The 23,024-nt window shown below is 63.5% G+C and overlaps 4 non-coding genes across 4 annotated transcripts; all 4 read right to left on the reverse strand.

Annotated features, from left to right (window-relative positions):
* Positions 1-1,886: 1,886 nt before the first annotated feature.
* On the reverse strand, positions 1,887-2,005 carry LOC131872495 (5S ribosomal RNA). The gene has a single exon (XR_009370644.1). It is a non-coding gene; the product is annotated as a 5S ribosomal RNA (ribosomal RNA).
* Positions 2,006-7,920: 5,915 nt separating this feature from the next.
* LOC131872496 (5S ribosomal RNA) lies at positions 7,921-8,039 on the reverse strand. Its single transcript, XR_009370645.1, has one exon. It is a non-coding gene; the product is annotated as a 5S ribosomal RNA (ribosomal RNA).
* A 5,904-nt stretch (positions 8,040-13,943) lies between these two features.
* On the reverse strand, positions 13,944-14,062 carry LOC131872484 (5S ribosomal RNA). The gene has a single exon (XR_009370633.1). It is a non-coding gene; the product is annotated as a 5S ribosomal RNA (ribosomal RNA).
* Positions 14,063-19,978: 5,916 nt separating this feature from the next.
* Positions 19,979-20,097, reverse strand: LOC131872485 (5S ribosomal RNA). Its single transcript, XR_009370634.1, has one exon. It is a non-coding gene; the product is annotated as a 5S ribosomal RNA (ribosomal RNA).
* Between the last annotated feature and the right edge of the window lie 2,927 nt (positions 20,098-23,024).

The following is a 23,024-nucleotide window of genomic DNA, read 5'->3' on the forward strand; positions in this document are numbered from 1 at the left end:
GCGTGCACGAAGTCGGAGCCCGGTTTGCCCCGGGTGCGCACCTCGCGTGCACCTTCGCCGCGGTGGGCACCATGGCGTGCACGAAGTCGGAGCCCGGTTTGCCCCGGGTGCGCACCTCGCGTGCACCTTCGCCGGGGTGGGCACCTCGGCTGGGTTGCGCGCCCTGGTGCGAACCAAGGAGCGCTCCGAAGTGTGCTCCAAGGTGCGGCGTGCACGAAGTCGGAGCCCGGTTTGCCCCGGGTGCGCACCTCGCGTGCACCTTGGCGCGGTGGGCACCATGGCGTGCACGAAGTCGGAGCCCGGTTTGCCCCGGGTGCGCACCCCGCGTGCACCTTCGCCGGGGTGGGCACCTCGGCTGGGTTGCGCGCCCTGGTGCGCACCAAGGAGCGCTCCGAAGTGTGCTCCAAGGTGCGGCGTGCACGAAGTCGGAGCCCGGTTTGCCCCGGGTGCGCACCTCGCGTGCACCTTCGCCGCGGTGGGCACCTTGGCTGGGTTGGGCACCATTGAGCGCTCCGAAGTGTGCTCCAAGGTGCGCACCATGGCCCTCCAAGGTGCGCAGCATGGCGTGCACGAAGTCGGAGCCCGGTTTGCCCCGGGTGCGCACCTCGCGTGCACCTTCGCCAGGGTGGGCACCTCGGTGCGCACACCTTCTCAATGTTTTCTTGCCTTTTCTGGAAATTGGTGAAGGCAGCGCATCAAAGGTGCGCACCTCGGTGTGCTCCGAGGTGCGAACCCGAGAGCGCTCCGAGGTGCCCACGAAGTCGAAAGTCGGGTTAATTGCATTGTTTTCCCCGGGTGCGCTCCGAGGTGCGCAACATCGGTGCGCACCAAGGAGGGCTCCGAAGTGTGCTCCAAGGTGCGCACGATTCGGAGCTCGGTTTGCCCGGGGTGCGCACACCTTGGCTGGGTTGCGCACCCTTTGTGCGCTCCAAGGTGCGCACGAAGTCGGAGCTCGGTTTGCCCCGGGTGCGCACCTTCGCCAGGGTGCGCACCTTGATGCGCACGCCTTGGCTGGGCTGCGCACCTTGGTGGGCGCCATGGTGCGCACCTTTCGTGCGCTCCAAGGTGCGCACGAAGTCGGAGCTCGGTTTGCCCCGGGTGCGCACCTTGGTGGGCGCCATGGTGCACTCCGAGGTGCCCAAGATTGGTGCGCACCAAGGAGCGCTCCGAAGTGCGCTCCAAGGTGCGCAGGTGCGCGCGAAGTCGAAAGTTGGGTTAATTGTCCGGTTTGCCTCGGGTGCGCACCTTGCGTGCACCTTCGCCAGGGTGGGCGCCTTGGTGCGCACACCTTGGCTGGGCTGCGCACCCGGGCGCGCACACCTTGGCACCCGCGTTTCCTTCATTTTAAATTTTTTTTTTTTACAATCTCTCAAGTGGGAAATTCTATAATCTCAACTTTTTTTGCCTTTTCAGGAAACTTTTGAATGGAGCGCATCATTGGTGCGCTCCGAAGTGTGCTCCAAGGTGCGCACCTCTGGTGTGCTCCAAAGCTCTCTCCAGCTGCGTGCACCTGCCCCGGCCGCGCACCCGGCCCCGCCCAGCTTCGCTCACCTGTCCCGGGCGTCTGGTGCGGAACCTTAGAGTAAGAAACATCACCGTGCACCTTGGCCAACGTGCGCGACTCGACCGAGCGCGCACTGGCCGAGGTGCACACCGATTTCACCTGGGTGCGCGCGCAGCACCTCGGGCGCACCGGGGTGCGCGCACAACGCCCGGGTTGCACCGTGGCCTGTGTGCTCGGGGCGCCTCGGGTGCGCGCTCGGTGTCGCCCCCGCGCGCGCGGTAGTGCGGGCAGCGCACCCCGGCCCGGCCCGGCCCCGACGAGAACGCAAACGGGCAAAAGGTTTATTCAAATAGCATTGCGACGCCCGGCGAAAAACTAAAAAAGGGTGCAACACCGGGACTTCCCGGGAGGTCACCCATCCCAGTACTACTCCGGCCCAAGCGCGCTTAACTGCGGAGTTCTGATGGGATCCGGTGCACTAACGCTGGTATGATCGCACCCGTTATGAGCTTGTCGCAGTGTGTACTTAGCAAACCGCGACCCACGTGCGAATCCACCCCGGCCACCCACCCCCGTCGAGGTGCACACCCTCCCTCGCGAAGTGCGCCCCGTTCGCCAAGTGTGAGCCCTGCCCGGGTGCGCGCACCTTGCTAGGGCGTCGGGTGTGCACCCGGCCCGGCCTACGTGCGTGCACCTGGACGGGGCGTCGTGTGCGTGCAGTGTCCCGTCTGCAACGCGGTGCCCACACACCACCTCGGGCGCAACGACCTGCGCTCACATGTGGGCCGAGTGCACCTTGGTGCATGTTCGGGGCGCCTCGGGTGCACGCTCGATCTTGCCCCGGTGCACCAAGGCGCTCGGTTTGCCCCGGGTGCGCACTTGGTGCAAGGTGGGCACCCAAAATAGGGATCAAGCACCAAAACACAAGTTTCGGGATGCAAAATGGGACCCAAGGACCACAAATGCGTTCCAAGACCCATGATGGGTCCACGAGAACAAAAATGTGTTCCGAGACTTAATAAACAAATATTGGGTTTTAGGAGAAGAAACATGCTCTGATGCCCAAAACGAGAATCGACCCCGAAAAGGCCACAGGCCAAAAGTGGGATGCGAGACAAAAAAAAATGGGACCCGAGGACCAAAATTGGGTTCCCAGGTCGAAGACAGGGCAACCGGACAAGAAACGACCTCTAAGGCTCGAAATGAGTCCCGACGACTAAAACTTGACAAGAAGCACCCATCAGGCACCCAACTCGACACCCATGGGATGCCGACCCACCCGGGCTTCCACCTAGCACACCTTGGCACCCACCCACCCTCGCACCCAACCTCGCACCCAACTTAGCACCTTTGAACCCACATTGGCACTCACCCTGACCCTGGCACCTTGGAACCCACATTGGCACTCACCTTGACCCTGGCACCCACCTTTGCACTCACCTTGGGACCCACCCTGGCTCCCACCTCGGCACCCACCCAGACACCCACCTTGGTTCCTTGGCACCCACCTTGGATCCTTGGCACCCACCCCGACACCCACCTTGGCACGCAACTTGGCTACTTGCCACCCACCTTGGCTCCTTGACGCCCACCCCGACAACCACCCCGTGACCTACCCTGGCTAGGGTTGGTGCACACCCACCCTGGTGCCCACCTTGGCACCCACCCCATGACCCACCTTGGCACGCACCTTAGTACCCACCCCGTTACCCACCCTAGGACCCACCCCGTGACCCACCTTGGCCAGGGTGGGTGCCTTGGTGCGCACAACTTGCCTGGGCTGCACACCAGGGCGGGCTCAAGATGGCACCCGCGTTCCGTTTTTTTCACTATCTTTCAAAACGGAAATTTTAAAATCTCGTTTTTTTTTTTTTTTTGCCTTTTCTGGAAATTAGTGAAGGCAGCGCATCAAAGGTGCGCAATGCTGGTGCGAACCCGGGAGCGCTCCGATGTGTGCTCCAAGGTGCGGCGTGCACGAAGTCCGAGCCCGGCTTGCCCCGGGTGCGCACCTCGCGTGCACCTTCGCCGGGGTGAGCACCTTGGCTGGGTTGCGCGCCCTGGTGCGCACCAAGGAGCGCTCTGAAGTGTGCTCCAAGGTGCGGCGTGCACGAAGTCGGAGCTCGGTTTGCCCCGGGTGTGCACCTCGGGTGCGCACCTCGCGTGCACCTTCGCTGCGGTGGGCACCTTGGCTGGGTTGCGCGCCTTGGTGGGCACCATGCAGTGCACGAAGTCGGAGCCCGGTTTGCCCCGGGCGCGCACCTCCGCCAGGGTGGGCACCTTGGTGCGCACAACTTGCCTGGGCTGCGCACCAGGAAGGGCTCAAGATGGCACCCGCGTTCCGTTTTTTTCACTATCTTTCAGAACGGAAATTTTAAAATATCGTTTTTTTTTGCCTTTTCTGGAAATTAGTGAAGGCAGCGCATCAAAGGTGCGCAACGCTGGTGCGAACCTGGGAGCGCTCCGATGTGTGCTCCAAGGTGCGGCGTGCACGAAGTCGGAGCCCGGTTTGCCCCGGGTGCGCCCTGGTGGGCACCATGGTGCGCACCAAGGAGCGCTCCGAAGTGTGCTCCAAGGTGCGGCCTGCACGAAGTCGGAGCCCGGTTTGCCCCGGGCGTGCACCGCGGGTGGGCACCTTGGTGCGCATGCCTTGCCTGGGCTGCGCACCAGGGCGGGCTCAAGATGGCACCCGCGTTCCGTTTTTTTCACTATCTTTCAAAACGGAAATTTTAAAATCTCATTTTTTTTTGCCTTTTCTGGAAATTAGTGAAGGCAGCGCATCAAAGGTGCGCACCTCGCTGCCCACCACGGTGCGCAACGCCGGTGGGCACCCGGGAGTGCTTCGAAGTGTGCTCCAAGGTGCTGCGTGCACGTTGTCGGAGCCCGGTTTGCCCCGGGTGCGCACCTCGCGTGCACCTTCGTCGGGGTGGGCACCTTGGCTGGGTTTGCCCCGGCTGCGCTCCGAAGCGGGGTTATTGGAGCGCCGCCTCTTTTTTTGTCGGAGCGTTTGGTGGGGTTTCTCGCATTGGCTCTTCCCAGGCCCGGTTGCCACCCTGGCGCGCACGAAGTCGGAAGTAGGGTTAATTGCCCGGGTGCGCACCTTTGCCAGGGTGGGCACCTTACCTGGGCTGTGCACCAGGGCGGGCTCAAGATGGCACCCGCGTTCCGTTTTTTTCACTATCTTTCAAAACGGAAATTTTAAAATCTCCTCTTTTTTTTGCCTTTTCTGGAAATTAGTGAAGGCAGCGCATCAAAGGTGCGCACCTCGCTGCCCACCTTGGTGTGCTCTGAGGTGCGCACCCGGGAGCGCTACGAAGTGTGCTCCAAGGTGCGGCGTGCACGTTGTCGGAGCCCGGTTTGCCCCGGGTGCGCACCTCGCCTGCACCTTGGCCGGGGTGGGCACCCTGGCTGGGTTTGCCCAGGGTGCGCTCCGAAGCGGGGTTACTGGAGCGCCCCCTCTTTTTTTGTCAGAGCGTTTGGTGGGGTTTCTCGCATTGGCTCTTCCCAGGCCCGGTTGTTGGGTGCGCTCCCACCCTGGCGCGCGCGAAGTTGGAAGTTGGGTTAATTGCCCGGGCGCGCACCTTCGCCAGGGTGGGCACCTTGGTGCGCACACCTTGGCTGGGCTGCGCACCAGGGCGGGCTCAAGATGGCACCAGCATTCCCTTTTTCTCACTATCTTTCAAAACGGAAATTTTAAAATCTCGTTTTTTTTTGCCTTTTATGGAAATTAGTGAAGGCATCGCATCAAAGGTGCGCACCTCGCTGCCCACCTTGGTGTGCTCCGAGGTGCCCACCACGGTGCGCTCCGAGGTGCCCACCACGGTGCGCAACGCCGGTGCGAACCCGGGAGCGCCCCGATGTGTGCTCCAAGGTGCGGCGTGCACGAAGCCGGACCCCGGTTTGCCCCGGGTGCGCACCTCGCGTGCACCTTGGTGCGCACACCTTGGCTGGGTTGCGCGGCCTGGTGGGCACCATGGTGCGCACCAAGGAGCGCTCCGAAGTGTGCTCCAAGGTGCGGCGTGCACGAAGTCCTAGCCCGGTTTGCCCCGGGTGCGCACCTTCGCCGCGGTGGGCACCATGGCGTGCACGAAGTCGGAGCCCGGTTTGCCCCGGGTGCGCACCTCGCGTGCACCTTCGCCGGGGTGGGCACCTCGGCTGGGTTGCGCGCCCTGGTGCGCACCAAGGAGCGCTCCGAAGTGTGCTCCAAGGTGCGGCGTGCACGAAGTCGGAGCCCGGTTTGCCCCGGGTGCGCACCTTCGCCGCGGTGGGCACCCTGGTGCGCACCATGGCGTGCACGAAGTCGGAGCCCGGTTTGCCCCGGGTGCGCACCTCGCGTGCACCTTCGGCGGGGTTGCGCGCCCTGGTGCGCACCAAGGAGCGCTCCGAAGTGTGCTCCAAGGTGCGGCGTGCACGAAGTCGGAGCCCGGTTTGCCCCGGGTGCGCACCTCGCGTGCACCTTCGGCGGGGTTGCGCGCCCTGGTGGGCACCATGGTGCGCACCAAGGAGCGCTCCGAAGTGTGCTCCAAGGTGCGGCGTGCACGAAGTCGGAGCCCGGTTTGCCCCGGGTGCGCACCTCGCGTGCACCTTCGCCGCGGTGGGCACCATGGCGTGCACGAAGTCGGAGCCCGGTTTGCCCCGGGTGCGCACCTCGCGTGCACCTTCGCCGGGGTGGGCACCTCGGCTGGGTTGCGCGCCCTGGTGCGCACCAAGGAGCGCTCCGAAGTGTGCTCCAAGGTGCGGCGTGCACGAAGTCGGAGCCCGGTTTGCCCCGGGTGCGCACCTCGCGTGCACCTTCGCCGCGGTGGGCACCATGGCGTGCACGAAGTCGGAGCCCGGTTTGCCCCGGGTGCGCACCCCGCGTGCACCTTCGCCGGGGTGGGCACCTCGGCTGGGTTGCGCGCCCTGGTGCGCACCAAGGAGCGCTCCGAAGTGTGCTCCAAGGTGCGGCGTGCACGAAGTCGGAGCCCGGTTTGCCCCGGGTGCGCACCTCGCGTGCACCTTCGCCGCGGTGGGCACCTTGGCTGGGTTGGGCACCATTGAGCGCTCCGAAGTGTGCTCCAAGGTGCGCACCATGGCCCTCCAAGGTGCGCAGCATGGCGTGCACGAAGTCGGAGCCCGGTTTGCCCCGGGTGCGCACCTCGCGTGCACCTTCGCCAGGGTGGGCACCTCGGTGCGCACACCTTCTCAATGTTTTCTTGCCTTTTCTGGAAATTGGTGAAGGCAGCGCATCAAAGGTGCGCACCTCGGTGTGCTCCGAGGTGCGAACCCGAGAGCGCTCCGAGGTGCCCACGAAGTCGAAAGTCGGGTTAATTGCATTGTTTTCCCCGGGTGCGCTCCGAGGTGCGCAACATCGGTGCGCACCAAGGAGGGCTCCGAAGTGTGCTCCAAGGTGCGCACGATTCGGAGCTCGGTTTGCCCGGGGTGCGCACACCTTGGCTGGGTTGCGCACCCTTTGTGCGCTCCAAGGTGCGCACGAAGTCGGAGCTCGGTTTGCCCCGGGTGCGCACCTTCGCCAGGGTGCGCACCTTGATGCGCACGCCTTGGCTGGGCTGCGCACCTTGGTGGGCGCCATGGTGCGCACCTTTCGTGCGCTCCAAGGTGCGCACGAAGTCGGAGCTCGGTTTGCCCCGGGTGCGCACCTTGGTGGGCGCCATGGTGCACTCCGAGGTGCCCAAGATTGGTGCGCACCAAGGAGCGCTCCGAAGTGCGCTCCAAGGTGCGCAGGTGCGCGCGAAGTCGAAAGTTGGGTTAATTGTCCGGTTTGCCTCGGGTGCGCACCTTGCGTGCACCTTCGCCAGGGTGGGCGCCTTGGTGCGCACACCTTGGCTGGGCTGCGCACCCGGGCGCGCACACCTTGGCACCCGCGTTTCCTTCATTTTAAATTTTTTTTTTTTACAATCTCTCAAGTGGGAAATTCTATAATCTCAACTTTTTTTGCCTTTTCAGGAAACTTTTGAATGGAGCGCATCATTGGTGCGCTCCGAAGTGTGCTCCAAGGTGCGCACCTCTGGTGTGCTCCAAAGCTCTCTCCAGCTGCGTGCACCTGCCCCGGCCGCGCACCCGGCCCCGCCCAGCTTCGCTCACCTGTCCCGGGCGTCTGGTGCGGAACCTTAGAGTAAGAAACATCACCGTGCACCTTGGCCAACGTGCGCGACTCGACCGAGCGCGCACTGGCCGAGGTGCACACCGATTTCACCTGGGTGCGCGCGCAGCACCTCGGGCGCACCGGGGTGCGCGCACAACGCCCGGGTTGCACCGTGGCCTGTGTGCTCGGGGCGCCTCGGGTGCGCGCTCGGTGTCGCCCCCGCGCGCGCGGTAGTGCGGGCAGCGCACCCCGGCCCGGCCCGGCCCCGACGAGAACGCAAACGGGCAAAAGGTTTATTCAAATAGCATTGCGACGCCCGGCGAAAAACTAAGAAAGGGTGCAACACCGGGACTTCCCGGGAGGTCACCCATCCCAGTACTACTCCGGCCCAAGCGCGCTTAACTGCGGAGTTCTGATGGGATCCGGTGCACTAACGCTGGTATGATCGCACCCGTTATGAGCTTGTCGCAGTGTGTACTTAGCAAACCGCGACCCACGTGCGAATCCACCCCGGCCACCCACCCCCGTCGAGGTGCACACCCTCCCTCGCGAAGTGCGCCCCGTTCGCCAAGTGTGAGCCCTGCCCGGGTGCGCGCACCTTGCTAGGGCGTCGGGTGTGCACCCGGCCCGGCCTACGTGCGTGCACCTGGACGGGGCGTCGTGTGCGTGCAGTGTCCCGTCTGCAACGCGGTGCCCACACACCACCTCGGGCGCAACGACCTGCGCTCACATGTGGGCCGAGTGCACCTTGGTGCATGTTCGGGGCGCCTCGGGTGCACGCTCGATCTTGCCCCGGTGCACCAAGGCGCTCGGTTTGCCCCGGGTGCGCACTTGGTGCAAGGTGGGCACCCAAAATAGGGATCAAGCACCAAAACACAAGTTTCGGGATGCAAAATGGGACCCAAGGACCACAAATGCGTTCCAAGACCCATGATGGGTCCACGAGAACAAAAATGTGTTCCGAGACTTAATAAACAAATATTGGGTTTTAGGAGAAGAAACATGCTCTGATGCCCAAAACGAGAATCGACCCCGAAAAGGCCACAGGCCAAAAGTGGGATGCGAGACAAAAAAAAATGGGACCCGAGGACCAAAATTGGGTTCCCAGGTCGAAGACAGGGCAACCGGACAAGAAACGACCTCTAAGGCTCGAAATGAGTCCCGACGACTAAAACTTGACAAGAAGCACCCATCAGGCACCCAACTCGACACCCATGGGATGCCGACCCACCCGGGCTTCCACCTAGCACACCTTGGCACCCACCCACCCTCGCACCCAACCTCGCACCCAACTTAGCACCTTTGAACCCACATTGGCACTCACCCTGACCCTGGCACCTTGGAACCCACATTGGCACTCACCTTGACCCTGGCACCCACCTTTGCACTCACCTTGGGACCCACCCTGGCTCCCACCTCGGCACCCACCCAGACACCCACCTTGGTTCCTTGGCACCCACCTTGGATCCTTGGCACCCACCCCGACACCCACCTTGGCACGCAACTTGGCTACTTGCCACCCACCTTGGCTCCTTGACGCCCACCCCGACAACCACCCCGTGACCTACCCTGGCTAGGGTTGGTGCACACCCACCCTGGTGCCCACCTTGGCACCCACCCCATGACCCACCTTGGCACGCACCTTAGTACCCACCCCGTTACCCACCCTAGGACCCACCCCGTGACCCACCTTGGCCAGGGTGGGTGCCTTGGTGCGCACAACTTGCCTGGGCTGCACACCAGGGCGGGCTCAAGATGGCACCCGCGTTCCGTTTTTTTCACTATCTTTCAAAACGGAAATTTTAAAATCTCGTTTTTTTTTTTTTTTTGCCTTTTCTGGAAATTAGTGAAGGCAGCGCATCAAAGGTGCGCAATGCTGGTGCGAACCCGGGAGCGCTCCGATGTGTGCTCCAAGGTGCGGCGTGCACGAAGTCCGAGCCCGGCTTGCCCCGGGTGCGCACCTCGCGTGCACCTTCGCCGGGGTGAGCACCTTGGCTGGGTTGCGCGCCCTGGTGCGCACCAAGGAGCGCTCTGAAGTGTGCTCCAAGGTGCGGCGTGCACGAAGTCGGAGCTCGGTTTGCCCCGGGTGTGCACCTCGGGTGCGCACCTCGCGTGCACCTTCGCTGCGGTGGGCACCTTGGCTGGGTTGCGCGCCTTGGTGGGCACCATGCAGTGCACGAAGTCGGAGCCCGGTTTGCCCCGGGCGCGCACCTCCGCCAGGGTGGGCACCTTGGTGCGCACAACTTGCCTGGGCTGCGCACCAGGAAGGGCTCAAGATGGCACCCGCGTTCCGTTTTTTTCACTATCTTTCAGAACGGAAATTTTAAAATATCGTTTTTTTTTGCCTTTTCTGGAAATTAGTGAAGGCAGCGCATCAAAGGTGCGCAACGCTGGTGCGAACCTGGGAGCGCTCCGATGTGTGCTCCAAGGTGCGGCGTGCACGAAGTCGGAGCCCGGTTTGCCCCGGGTGCGCCCTGGTGGGCACCATGGTGCGCACCAAGGAGCGCTCCGAAGTGTGCTCCAAGGTGCGGCCTGCACGAAGTCGGAGCCCGGTTTGCCCCGGGCGTGCACCGCGGGTGGGCACCTTGGTGCGCATGCCTTGCCTGGGCTGCGCACCAGGGCGGGCTCAAGATGGCACCCGCGTTCCGTTTTTTTCACTATCTTTCAAAACGGAAATTTTAAAATCTCATTTTTTTTTGCCTTTTCTGGAAATTAGTGAAGGCAGCGCATCAAAGGTGCGCACCTCGCTGCCCACCACGGTGCGCAACGCCGGTGGGCACCCGGGAGTGCTTCGAAGTGTGCTCCAAGGTGCTGCGTGCACGTTGTCGGAGCCCGGTTTGCCCCGGGTGCGCACCTCGCGTGCACCTTCGTCGGGGTGGGCACCTTGGCTGGGTTTGCCCCGGCTGCGCTCCGAAGCGGGGTTATTGGAGCGCCGCCTCTTTTTTTGTCGGAGCGTTTGGTGGGGTTTCTCGCATTGGCTCTTCCCAGGCCCGGTTGCCACCCTGGCGCGCACGAAGTCGGAAGTAGGGTTAATTGCCCGGGTGCGCACCTTTGCCAGGGTGGGCACCTTACCTGGGCTGTGCACCAGGGCGGGCTCAAGATGGCACCCGCGTTCCGTTTTTTTCACTATCTTTCAAAACGGAAATTTTAAAATCTCCTCTTTTTTTTGCCTTTTCTGGAAATTAGTGAAGGCAGCGCATCAAAGGTGCGCACCTCGCTGCCCACCTTGGTGTGCTCTGAGGTGCGCACCCGGGAGCGCTACGAAGTGTGCTCCAAGGTGCGGCGTGCACGTTGTCGGAGCCCGGTTTGCCCCGGGTGCGCACCTCGCCTGCACCTTGGCCGGGGTGGGCACCCTGGCTGGGTTTGCCCAGGGTGCGCTCCGAAGCGGGGTTACTGGAGCGCCCCCTCTTTTTTTGTCAGAGCGTTTGGTGGGGTTTCTCGCATTGGCTCTTCCCAGGCCCGGTTGTTGGGTGCGCTCCCACCCTGGCGCGCGCGAAGTTGGAAGTTGGGTTAATTGCCCGGGCGCGCACCTTCGCCAGGGTGGGCACCTTGGTGCGCACACCTTGGCTGGGCTGCGCACCAGGGCGGGCTCAAGATGGCACCAGCATTCCCTTTTTCTCACTATCTTTCAAAACGGAAATTTTAAAATCTCGTTTTTTTTTGCCTTTTATGGAAATTAGTGAAGGCATCGCATCAAAGGTGCGCACCTCGCTGCCCACCTTGGTGTGCTCCGAGGTGCCCACCACGGTGCGCTCCGAGGTGCCCACCACGGTGCGCAACGCCGGTGCGAACCCGGGAGCGCCCCGATGTGTGCTCCAAGGTGCGGCGTGCACGAAGCCGGACCCCGGTTTGCCCCGGGTGCGCACCTCGCGTGCACCTTGGTGCGCACACCTTGGCTGGGTTGCGCGGCCTGGTGGGCACCATGGTGCGCACCAAGGAGCGCTCCGAAGTGTGCTCCAAGGTGCGGCGTGCACGAAGTCCTAGCCCGGTTTGCCCCGGGTGCGCACCTTCGCCGCGGTGGGCACCATGGCGTGCACGAAGTCGGAGCCCGGTTTGCCCCGGGTGCGCACCTCGCGTGCACCTTCGCCGGGGTGGGCACCTCGGCTGGGTTGCGCGCCCTGGTGCGCACCAAGGAGCGCTCCGAAGTGTGCTCCAAGGTGCGGCGTGCACGAAGTCGGAGCCCGGTTTGCCCCGGGTGCGCACCTTCGCCGCGGTGGGCACCCTGGTGCGCACCATGGCGTGCACGAAGTCGGAGCCCGGTTTGCCCCGGGTGCGCACCTCGCGTGCACCTTCGGCGGGGTTGCGCGCCCTGGTGCGCACCAAGGAGCGCTCCGAAGTGTGCTCCAAGGTGCGGCGTGCACGAAGTCGGAGCCCGGTTTGCCCCGGGTGCGCACCTCGCGTGCACCTTCGGCGGGGTTGCGCGCCCTGGTGGGCACCATGGTGCGCACCAAGGAGCGCTCCGAAGTGTGCTCCAAGGTGCGGCGTGCACGAAGTCGGAGCCCGGTTTGCCCCGGGTGCGCACCTCGCGTGCACCTTCGCCGCGGTGGGCACCATGGCGTGCACGAAGTCGGAGCCCGGTTTGCCCCGGGTGCGCACCTCGCGTGCACCTTCGCCGGGGTGGGCACCTCGGCTGGGTTGCGCGCCCTGGTGCGCACCAAGGAGCGCTCCGAAGTGTGCTCCAAGGTGCGGCGTGCACGAAGTCGGAGCCCGGTTTGCCCCGGGTGCGCACCTCGCGTGCACCTTCGCCGCGGTGGGCACCATGGCGTGCACGAAGTCGGAGCCCGGTGCGCACCCCGCGTGCACCTTCGCCGGGGTGGGCACCTCGGCTGGGTTGCGCGCCCTGGTGCGCACCAAGGAGCGCTCCGAAGTGTGCTCCAAGGTGCGGCGTGCACGAAGTCGGAGCCCGGTTTGCCCCGGGTGCGCACCTCGCGTGCACCTTCGCCGCGGTGGGCACCTTGGCTGGGTTGGGCACCATTGAGCGCTCCGAAGTGTGCTCCAAGGTGCGCACCATGGCCCTCCAAGGTGCGCAGCATGGCGTGCACGAAGTCGGAGCCCGGTTTGCCCCGGGTGCGCACCTCGCGTGCACCTTCGCCAGGGTGGGCACCTCGGTGCGCACACCTTCTCAATGTTTTCTTGCCTTTTCTGGAAATTGGTGAAGGCAGCGCATCAAAGGTGCGCACCTCGGTGTGCTCCGAGGTGCGAACCCGAGAGCGCTCCGAGGTGCCCACGAAGTCGAAAGTCGGGTTAATTGCATTGTTTTCCCCGGGTGCGCTCCGAGGTGCGCAACATCGGTGCGCACCAAGGAGGGCTCCGAAGTGTGCTCCAAGGTGCGCACGATTCGGAGCTCGGTTTGCCCGGGGTGCGCACACCTTGGCTGGGTTGCGCACCCTTTGTGCGCTCCAAGGTGCGCACGAAGTCGGAGCTCGGTTTGCCCCGGGTGCGCACCTTCGCCAGGGTGCGCACCTTGATGCGCACGCCTTGGCTGGGCTGCGCACCTTGGTGGGCGCCATGGTGCGCACCTTTCGTGCGCTCCAAGGTGCGCACGAAGTCGGAGCTCGGTTTGCCCCGGGTGCGCACCTTGGTGGGCGCCATGGTGCACTCCGAGGTGCCCAAGATTGGTGCGCACCAAGGAGCGCTCCGAAGTGCGCTCCAAGGTGCGCAGGTGCGCGCGAAGTCGAAAGTTGGGTTAATTGTCCGGTTTGCCTCGGGTGCGCACCTTGCGTGCACCTTCGCCAGGGTGGGCGCCTTGGTGCGCACACCTTGGCTGGGCTGCGCACCCGGGCGCGCACACCTTGGCACCCGCGTTTCCTTCATTTTAAATTTTTTTTTTTTACAATCTCTCAAGTGGGAAATTCTATAATCTCAACTTTTTTTGCCTTTTCAGGAAACTTTTGAATGGAGCGCATCATTGGTGCGCTCCGAAGTGTGCTCCAAGGTGCGCACCTCTGGTGTGCTCCAAAGCTCTCTCCAGCTGCGTGCACCTGCCCCGGCCGCGCACCCGGCCCCGCCCAGCTTCGCTCACCTGTCCCGGGCGTCTGGTGCGGAACCTTAGAGTAAGAAACATCACCGTGCACCTTGGCCAACGTGCGCGACTCGACCGAGCGCGCACTGGCCGAGGTGCACACCGATTTCACCTGGGTGCGCGCGCAGCACCTCGGGCGCACCGGGGTGCGCGCACAACGCCCGGGTTGCACCGTGGCCTGTGTGCTCGGGGCGCCTCGGGTGCGCGCTCGGTGTCGCCCCCGCGCGCGCGGTAGTGCGGGCAGCGCACCCCGGCCCGGCCCGGCCCCGACGAGAACGCAAACGGGCAAAAGGTTTATTCAAATAGCATTGCGACGCCCGGCGAAAAACTAAGAAAGGGTGCAACACCGGGACTTCCCGGGAGGTCACCCATCCCAGTACTACTCCGGCCCAAGCGCGCTTAACTGCGGAGTTCTGATGGGATCCGGTGCACTAACGCTGGTATGATCGCACCCGTTATGAGCTTGTCGCAGTGTGTACTTAGCAAACCGCGACCCACGTGCGAATCCACCCCGGCCACCCACCCCCGTCGAGGTGCACACCCTCCCTCGCGAAGTGCGCCCCGTTCGCCAAGTGTGAGCCCTGCCCGGGTGCGCGCACCTTGCTAGGGCGTCGGGTGTGCACCCGGCCCGGCCTACGTGCGTGCACCTGGACGGGGCGTCGTGTGCGTGCAGTGTCCCGTCTGCAACGCGGTGCCCACACACCACCTCGGGCGCAACGACCTGCGCTCACATGTGGGCCGAGTGCACCTTGGTGCATGTTCGGGGCGCCTCGGGTGCACGCTCGATCTTGCCCCGGTGCACCAAGGCGCTCGGTTTGCCCCGGGTGCGCACTTGGTGCAAGGTGGGCACCCAAAATAGGGATCAAGCACCAAAACACAAGTTTCGGGATGCAAAATGGGACCCAAGGACCACAAATGCGTTCCAAGACCCATGATGGGTCCACGAGAACAAAAATGTGTTCCGAGACTTAATAAACAAATATTGGGTTTTAGGAGAAGAAACATGCTCTGATGCCCAAAACGAGAATCGACCCCGAAAAGGCCACAGGCCAAAAGTGGGATGCGAGACAAAAAAAAATGGGACCCGAGGACCAAAATTGGGTTCCCAGGTCGAAGACAGGGCAACCGGACAAGAAACGACCTCTAAGGCTCGAAATGAGTCCCGACGACTAAAACTTGACAAGAAGCACCCATCAGGCACCCAACTCGACACCCATGGGATGCCGACCCACCCGGGCTTCCACCTAGCACACCTTGGCACCCACCCACCCTCGCACCCAACCTCGCACCCAACTTAGCACCTTTGAACCCACATTGGCACTCACCCTGACCCTGGCACCTTGGAACCCACATTGGCACTCACCTTGACCCTGGCACCCACCTTTGCACTCACCTTGGGACCCACCCTGGCTCCCACCTCGGCACCCACCCAGACACCCACCTTGGTTCCTTGGCACCCACCTTGGATCCTTGGCACCCACCCCGACACCCACCTTGGCACGCAACTTGGCTACTTGCCACCCACCTTGGCTCCTTGACGCCCACCCCGACAACCACCCCGTGACCTACCCTGGCTAGGGTTGGTGCACACCCACCCTGGTGCCCACCTTGGCACCCACCCCATGACCCACCTTGGCACGCACCTTAGTACCCACCCCGTTACCCACCCTAGGACCCACCCCGTGACCCACCTTGGCCAGGGTGGGTGCCTTGGTGCGCACAACTTGCCTGGGCTGCACACCAGGGCGGGCTCAAGATGGCACCCGCGTTCCGTTTTTTTCACTATCTTTCAAAACGGAAATTTTAAAATCTCGTTTTTTTTTTTTTTTTGCCTTTTCTGGAAATTAGTGAAGGCAGCGCATCAAAGGTGCGCAATGCTGGTGCGAACCCGGGAGCGCTCCGATGTGTGCTCCAAGGTGCGGCGTGCACGAAGTCCGAGCCCGGCTTGCCCCGGGTGCGCACCTCGCGTGCACCTTCGCCGGGGTGAGCACCTTGGCTGGGTTGCGCGCCCTGGTGCGCACCAAGGAGCGCTCTGAAGTGTGCTCCAAGGTGCGGCGTGCACGAAGTCGGAGCTCGGTTTGCCCCGGGTGTGCACCTCGGGTGCGCACCTCGCGTGCACCTTCGCTGCGGTGGGCACCTTGGCTGGGTTGCGCGCCTTGGTGGGCACCATGCAGTGCACGAAGTCGGAGCCCGGTTTGCCCCGGGCGCGCACCTCCGCCAGGGTGGGCACCTTGGTGCGCACAACTTGCCTGGGCTGCGCACCAGGAAGGGCTCAAGATGGCACCCGCGTTCCGTTTTTTTCACTATCTTTCAGAACGGAAATTTTAAAATATCGTTTTTTTTTGCCTTTTCTGGAAATTAGTGAAGGCAGCGCATCAAAGGTGCGCAACGCTGGTGCGAACCTGGGAGCGCTCCGATGTGTGCTCCAAGGTGCGGCGTGCACGAAGTCGGAGCCCGGTTTGCCCCGGGTGCGCCCTGGTGGGCACCATGGTGCGCACCAAGGAGCGCTCCGAAGTGTGCTCCAAGGTGCGGCCTGCACGAAGTCGGAGCCCGGTTTGCCCCGGGCGTGCACCGCGGGTGGGCACCTTGGTGCGCATGCCTTGCCTGGGCTGCGCACCAGGGCGGGCTCAAGATGGCACCCGCGTTCCGTTTTTTTCACTATCTTTCAAAACGGAAATTTTAAAATCTCATTTTTTTTTGCCTTTTCTGGAAATTAGTGAAGGCAGCGCATCAAAGGTGCGCACCTCGCTGCCCACCACGGTGCGCAACGCCGGTGGGCACCCGGGAGTGCTTCGAAGTGTGCTCCAAGGTGCTGCGTGCACGTTGTCGGAGCCCGGTTTGCCCCGGGTGCGCACCTCGCGTGCACCTTCGTCGGGGTGGGCACCTTGGCTGGGTTTGCCCCGGCTGCGCTCCGAAGCGGGGTTATTGGAGCGCCGCCTCTTTTTTTGTCGGAGCGTTTGGTGGGGTTTCTCGCATTGGCTCTTCCCAGGCCCGGTTGCCACCCTGGCGCGCACGAAGTCGGAAGTAGGGTTAATTGCCCGGGTGCGCACCTTTGCCAGGGTGGGCACCTTACCTGGGCTGTGCACCAGGGCGGGCTCAAGATGGCACCCGCGTTCCGTTTTTTTCACTATCTTTCAAAACGGAAATTTTAAAATCTCCTCTTTTTTTTGCCTTTTCTGGAAATTAGTGAAGGCAGCGCATCAAAGGTGCGCACCTCGCTGCCCACCTTGGTGTGCTCTGAGGTGCGCACCCGGGAGCGCTACGAAGTGTGCTCCAAGGTGCGGCGTGCACGTTGTCGGAGCCCGGTTTGCCCCGGGTGCGCACCTCGCCTGCACCTTGGCCGGGGTGGGCACCCTGGCTGGGTTTGCCCAGGGTGCGCTCCGAAGCGGGGTTACTGGAGCGCCCCCTCTTTTTTTGTCAGAGCGTTTGGTGGGGTTTCTCGCATTGGCTCTTCCCAGGCCCGGTTGTTGGGTGCGCTCCCACCCTGGCGCGCGCGAAGTTGGAAGTTGGGTTAATTGCCCGGGCGCGCACCTTCGCCAGGGTGGGCACCTTGGTGCGCACACCTTGGCTGGGCTGCGCACCAGGGCGGGCTCAAGATGGCACCAGCATTCCCTTTTTCTCACTATCTTTCAAAACGGAAATTTTAAAATCTCGTTTTTTTTTGCCTTTTATGGAAATTAGTGAAGGCATCGCATCAAAGGTGCGCACCTCGCTGCCCACCTTGGTGTGCTCCGAGGTGCCCACCACGGTGCGCTCCGAGGTGCCCACCACGGTGCGCAACGCCGGTGCGAACCCGGGAGCGCCCCGATGTGTGCTCCAAGGTGCGGCGTGCACGAAGCCGGACCCCGGTTTGCCCCGGGTGCGCACCTCGCGTGCACCTTGGTGCGCACACCTTGGCTGGGTTGCGCGGCCTGGTGGGCACCATGGTGCGCACCAAGGAGCGCTCCGAAGTGTGCTCCAAGGTGCGGCGTGCACGAAGTCCTAGCCCGGTTTGCCCCGGGTGCGCACCTTCGCCGCGGTGGGCACCATGGCGTGCACGAAGTCGGAGCCCGGTTTGCCCCGGGTGCGCACCTCGCGTGCACCTTCGCCGGGGTGGGCACCTCGGCTGGGTTGCGCGCCCTGGTGCGCACCAAGGAGCGCTCCGAAGTGTGCTCCAAGGTGCGGCGTGCACGAAGTCGGAGCCCGGTTTGCCCCGGGTGCGCACCTTCGCCACGGTGGGCACCCTGGTGCGCACCATGGCGTGCACGAAGTCGGAGCCCGGTTTGCCCCGGGTGCGCACCTCGCGTGCACCTTCGGCGGGGTTGCGCGCCCTGGTGCGCACCAAGGAGCGCTCCGAAGTGTGCTCCAAGGTGCGGCGTGCACGAAGTCGGAGCCCGGTTTGCCCCGGGTGCGCACCTCGCGTGCACCTTCGGCGGGGTTGCGCGCCCTGGTGGGCACCATGGTGCGCACCAAGGAGCGCTCCGAAGTGTGCTCCAAGGTGCGGCGTGCACGAAGTCGGAGCCCGGTTTGCCCCGGGTGCGCACCTCGCGTGCACCTTCGCCGCGGTGGGCACCATGGCGTGCACGAAGTCGGAGCCCGGTTTGCCCCGGGTGCGCACCTCGCGTGCACCTTCGCCGGGGTGGGCACCTCGGCTGGGTTGCGCGCCCTGGTGCGCACCAAGGAGCGCTCCGAAGTGTGCTCCAAGGTGCGGCGTGCACGAAGTCGGAGCCCGGTTTGCCCCGGGTGCGCACCTCGCGTGCACCTTCGCCGCGGTGGGCACCATGGCGTGCACGAAGTCGGAGCCCGGTTTGCCCCGGGTGCGCACCCCGCGTGCACCTTCGCCGGGGTGGGCACCTCGGCTGGGTTGCGCGCCCTGGTGCGCACCAAGGAGCGCTCCGAAGTGTGCTCCAAGGTGCGGCGTGCACGAAGTCGGAGCCCGGTTTGCCCCGGGTGCGCACCTCGCGTGCACCTTCGCCGCGGTGGGCACCTTGGCTGGGTTGGGCACCATTGAGCGCTCCGAAGTGTGCTCCAAGGTGCGCACCATGGCCCTCCAAGGTGCGCAGCATGGCGTGCACGAAGTCGGAGCCCGGTTTGCCCCGGGTGCGCACCTCGCGTGCACCTTCGCCAGGGTGGGCACCTCGGTGCGCACACCTTCTCAATGTTTTCTTGCCTTTTCTGGAAATTGGTGAAGGCAGCGCATCAAAGGTGCGCACCTCGGTGTGCTCCGAGGTGCGAACCCGAGAGCGCTCCGAGGTGCCCACGAAGTCGAAAGTCGGGTTAATTGCATTGTTTTCCCCGGGTGCGCTCCGAGGTGCGCAACATCGGTGCGCACCAAGGAGGGCTCCGAAGTGTGCTCCAAGGTGCGCACGATTCGGAGCTCGGTTTGCCCGGGGTGCGCACACCTTGGCTGGGTTGCGCACCCTTTGTGCGCTCCAAGGTGCGCACGAAGTCGGAGCTCGGTTTGCCCCGGGTGCGCACCTTCGCCAGGGTGCGCACCTTGATGCGCACGCCTTGGCTGGGCTGCGCACCTTGGTGGGCGCCATGGTGCGCACCTTTCGTGCGCTCCAAGGTGCGCACGAAGTCGGAGCTCGGTTTGCCCCGGGTGCGCACCTTGGTGGGCGCCATGGTGCACTCCGAGGTGCCCAAGATTGGTGCGCACCAAGGAGCGCTCCGAAGTGCGCTCCAAGGTGCGCAGGTGCGCGCGAAGTCGAAAGTTGGGTTAATTGTCCGGTTTGCCTCGGGTGCGCACCTTGCGTGCACCTTCGCCAGGGTGGGCGCCTTGGTGCGCACACCTTGGCTGGGCTGCGCACCCGGGCGCGCACACCTTGGCACCCGCGTTTCCTTCATTTTAAATTTTTTTTTTTTACAATCTCTCAAGTGGGAAATTCTATAATCTCAACTTTTTTTGCCTTTTCAGGAAACTTTTGAATGGAGCGCATCATTGGTGCGCTCCGAAGTGTGCTCCAAGGTGCGCACCTCTGGTGTGCTCCAAAGCTCTCTCCAGCTGCGTGCACCTGCCCCGGCCGCGCACCCGGCCCCGCCCAGCTTCGCTCACCTGTCCCGGGCGTCTGGTGCGGAACCTTAGAGTAAGAAACATCACCGTGCACCTTGGCCAACGTGCGCGACTCGACCGAGCGCGCACTGGCCGAGGTGCACACCGATTTCACCTGGGTGCGCGCGCAGCACCTCGGGCGCACCGGGGTGCGCGCACAACGCCCGGGTTGCACCGTGGCCTGTGTGCTCGGGGCGCCTCGGGTGCGCGCTCGGTGTCGCCCCCCGCGCGCGCGGTAGTGCGGGCAGCGCACCCCGGCCCGGCCCGGCCCCGACGAGAACGCAAACGGGCAAAAGGTTTATTCAAATAGCATTGCGACGCCCGGCGAAAAACTAAAAAAGGGTGCAACACCGGGACTTCCCGGGAGGTCACCCATCCCAGTACTACTCCGGCCCAAGCGCGCTTAACTGCGGAGTTCTGATGGGATCCGGTGCACTAACGCTGGTATGATCGCACCCGTTATGAGCTTGTCGCAGTGTGTACTTAGCAAACCGCGACCCACGTGCGAATCCACCCCGGCCACCCACCCCCGTCGAGGTGCACACCCTCCCTCGCGAAGTGCGCCCCGTTCGCCAAGTGTGAGCCCTGCCCGGGTGCGCGCACCTTGCTAGGGCGTCGGGTGTGCACCCGGCCCGGCCTACGTGCGTGCACCTGGACGGGGCGTCGTGTGCGTGCAGTGTCCCGTCTGCAACGCGGTGCCCACACACCACCTCGGGCGCAACGACCTGCGCTCACATGTGGGCCGAGTGCACCTTGGTGCATGTTCGGGGCGCCTCGGGTGCACGCTCGATCTTGCCCCGGTGCACCAAGGCGCTCGGTTTGCCCCGGGTGCGCACTTGGTGCAAGGTGGGCACCCAAAATAGGGATCAAGCACCAAAACACAAGTTTCGGGATGCAAAATGGGACCCAAGGACCACAAATGCGTTCCAAGACCCATGATGGGTCCACGAGAACAAAAATGTGTTCCGAGACTTAATAAACAAATATTGGGTTTTAGGAGAAGAAACATGCTCTGATGCCCAAAACGAGAATCGACCCCGAAAAGGCCACAGGCCAAAAGTGGGATGCGAGACAAAAAAAAATGGGACCCGAGGACCAAAATTGGGTTCCCAGGTCGAAGACAGGGCAACCGGACAAGAAACGACCTCTAAGGCTCGAAATGAGTCCCGACGACTAAAACTTGACAAGAAGCACCCATCAGGCACCCAACTCGACACCCATGGGATGCCGACCCACCCGGGCTTCCACCTAGCACACCTTGGCACCCACCCACCCTCGCACCCAACCTCGCACCCAACTTAGCACCTTTGAACCCACATTGGCACTCACCCTGACCCTGGCACCTTGGAACCCACATTGGCACTCACCTTGACCCTGGCACCCACCTTTGCACTCACCTTGGGACCCACCCTGGCTCCCACCTCGGCACCCACCCAGACACCCACCTTGGTTCCTTGGCACCCACCTTGGATCCTTGGCACCCACCCCGACACCCACCTTGGCACGCAACTTGGCTACTTGCCACCCACCTTGGCTCCTTGACGCCCACCCCGACAACCACCCCGTGACCTACCCTGGCTAGGGTTGGTGCACACCCACCCTGGTGCCCACCTTGGCACCCACCCCATGACCCACCTTGGCACGCACCTTAGTACCCACCCCGTTACCCACCCTAGGACCCACCCCGTGACCCACCTTGGCCAGGGTGGGTGCCTTGGTGCGCACAACTTGCCTGGGCTGCACACCAGGGCGGGCTCAAGATGGCACCCGCGTTCCGTTTTTTTCACTATCTTTCAAAACGGAAATTTTAAAATCTCGTTTTTTTTTTTTTTTTGCCTTTTCTGGAAATTAGTGAAGGCAGCGCATCAAAGGTGCGCAATGCTGGTGCGAACCCGGGAGCGCTCCGATGTGTGCTCCAAGGTGCGGCGTGCACGAAGTCCGAGCCCGGCTTGCCCCGGGTGCGCACCTCGCGTGCACCTTCGCCGGGGTGAGCACCTTGGCTGGGTTGCGCGCCCTGGTGCGCACCAAGGAGCGCTCTGAAGTGTGCTCCAAGGTGCGGCGTGCACGAAGTCGGAGCTCGGTTTGCCCCGGGTGTGCACCTCGGGTGCGCACCTCGCGTGCACCTTCGCTGCGGTGGGCACCTTGGCTGGGTTGCGCGCCTTGGTGGGCACCATGCAGTGCACGAAGTCGGAGCCCGGTTTGCCCCGGGCGCGCACCTCCGCCAGGGTGGGCACCTTGGTGCGCACAACTTGCCTGGGCTGCGCACCAGGAAGGGCTCAAGATGGCACCCGCGTTCCGTTTTTTTCACTATCTTTCAGAACGGAAATTTTAAAATATCGTTTTTTTTTGCCTTTTCTGGAAATTAGTGAAGGCAGCGCATCAAAGGTGCGCAACGCTGGTGCGAACCTGGGAGCGCTCCGATGTGTGCTCCAAGGTGCGGCGTGCACGAAGTCGGAGCCCGGTTTGCCCCGGGTGCGCCCTGGTGGGCACCATGGTGCGCACCAAGGAGCGCTCCGAAGTGTGCTCCAAGGTGCGGCCTGCACGAAGTCGGAGCCCGGTTTGCCCCGGGTGTGCACCGCGGGTGGGCACCTTGGTGCGCATGCCTTGCCTGGGCTGCGCACCAGGGCGGGCTCAAGATGGCACCCGCGTTCCGTTTTTTTCACTATCTTTCAAAACGGAAATTTTAAAATCTCATTTTTTTTTGCCTTTTCTGGAAATTAGTGAAGGCAGCGCATCAAAGGTGCGCACCTCGCTGCCCACCACGGTGCGCAACGCCGGTGGGCACCCGGGAGTGCTTCGAAGTGTGCTCCAAGGTGCTGCGTGCACGTTGTCGGAGCCCGGTTTGCCCCGGGTGCGCACCTCGCGTGCACCTTCGTCGGGGTGGGCACCTTGGCTGGGTTTGCCCCGGCTGCGCTCCGAAGCGGGGTTATTGGAGCGCCGCCTCTTTTTTTGTCGGAGCGTTTGGTGGGGTTTCTCGCATTGGCTCTTCCCAGGCCCGGTTGCCACCCTGGCGCGCACGAAGTCGGAAGTAGGGTTAATTGCCCGGGTGCGCACCTTTGCCAGGGTGGGCACCTTACCTGGGCTGTGCACCAGGGCGGGCTCAAGATGGCACCCGCGTTCCGTTTTTTTCACTATCTTTCAAAACGGAAATTTTAAAATCTCCTCTTTTTTTTGCCTTTTCTGGAAATTAGTGAAGGCAGCGCATCAAAGGTGCGCACCTCGCTGCCCACCTTGGTGTGCTCTGAGGTGCGCACCCGGGAGCGCTACGAAGTGTGCTCCAAGGTGCGGCGTGCACGTTGTCGGAGCCCGGTTTGCCCCGGGTGCGCACCTCGCCTGCACCTTGGCCGGGGTGGGCACCCTGGCTGGGTTTGCCCAGGGTGCGCTC

The sequence above is a fragment of the Cryptomeria japonica genome, unplaced genomic scaffold (assembly GCF_030272615.1).
Source record: "Cryptomeria japonica unplaced genomic scaffold, Sugi_1.0 HiC_scaffold_621, whole genome shotgun sequence".
NCBI lineage: Eukaryota > Viridiplantae > Streptophyta > Pinopsida > Cupressales > Cupressaceae > Cryptomeria > Cryptomeria japonica.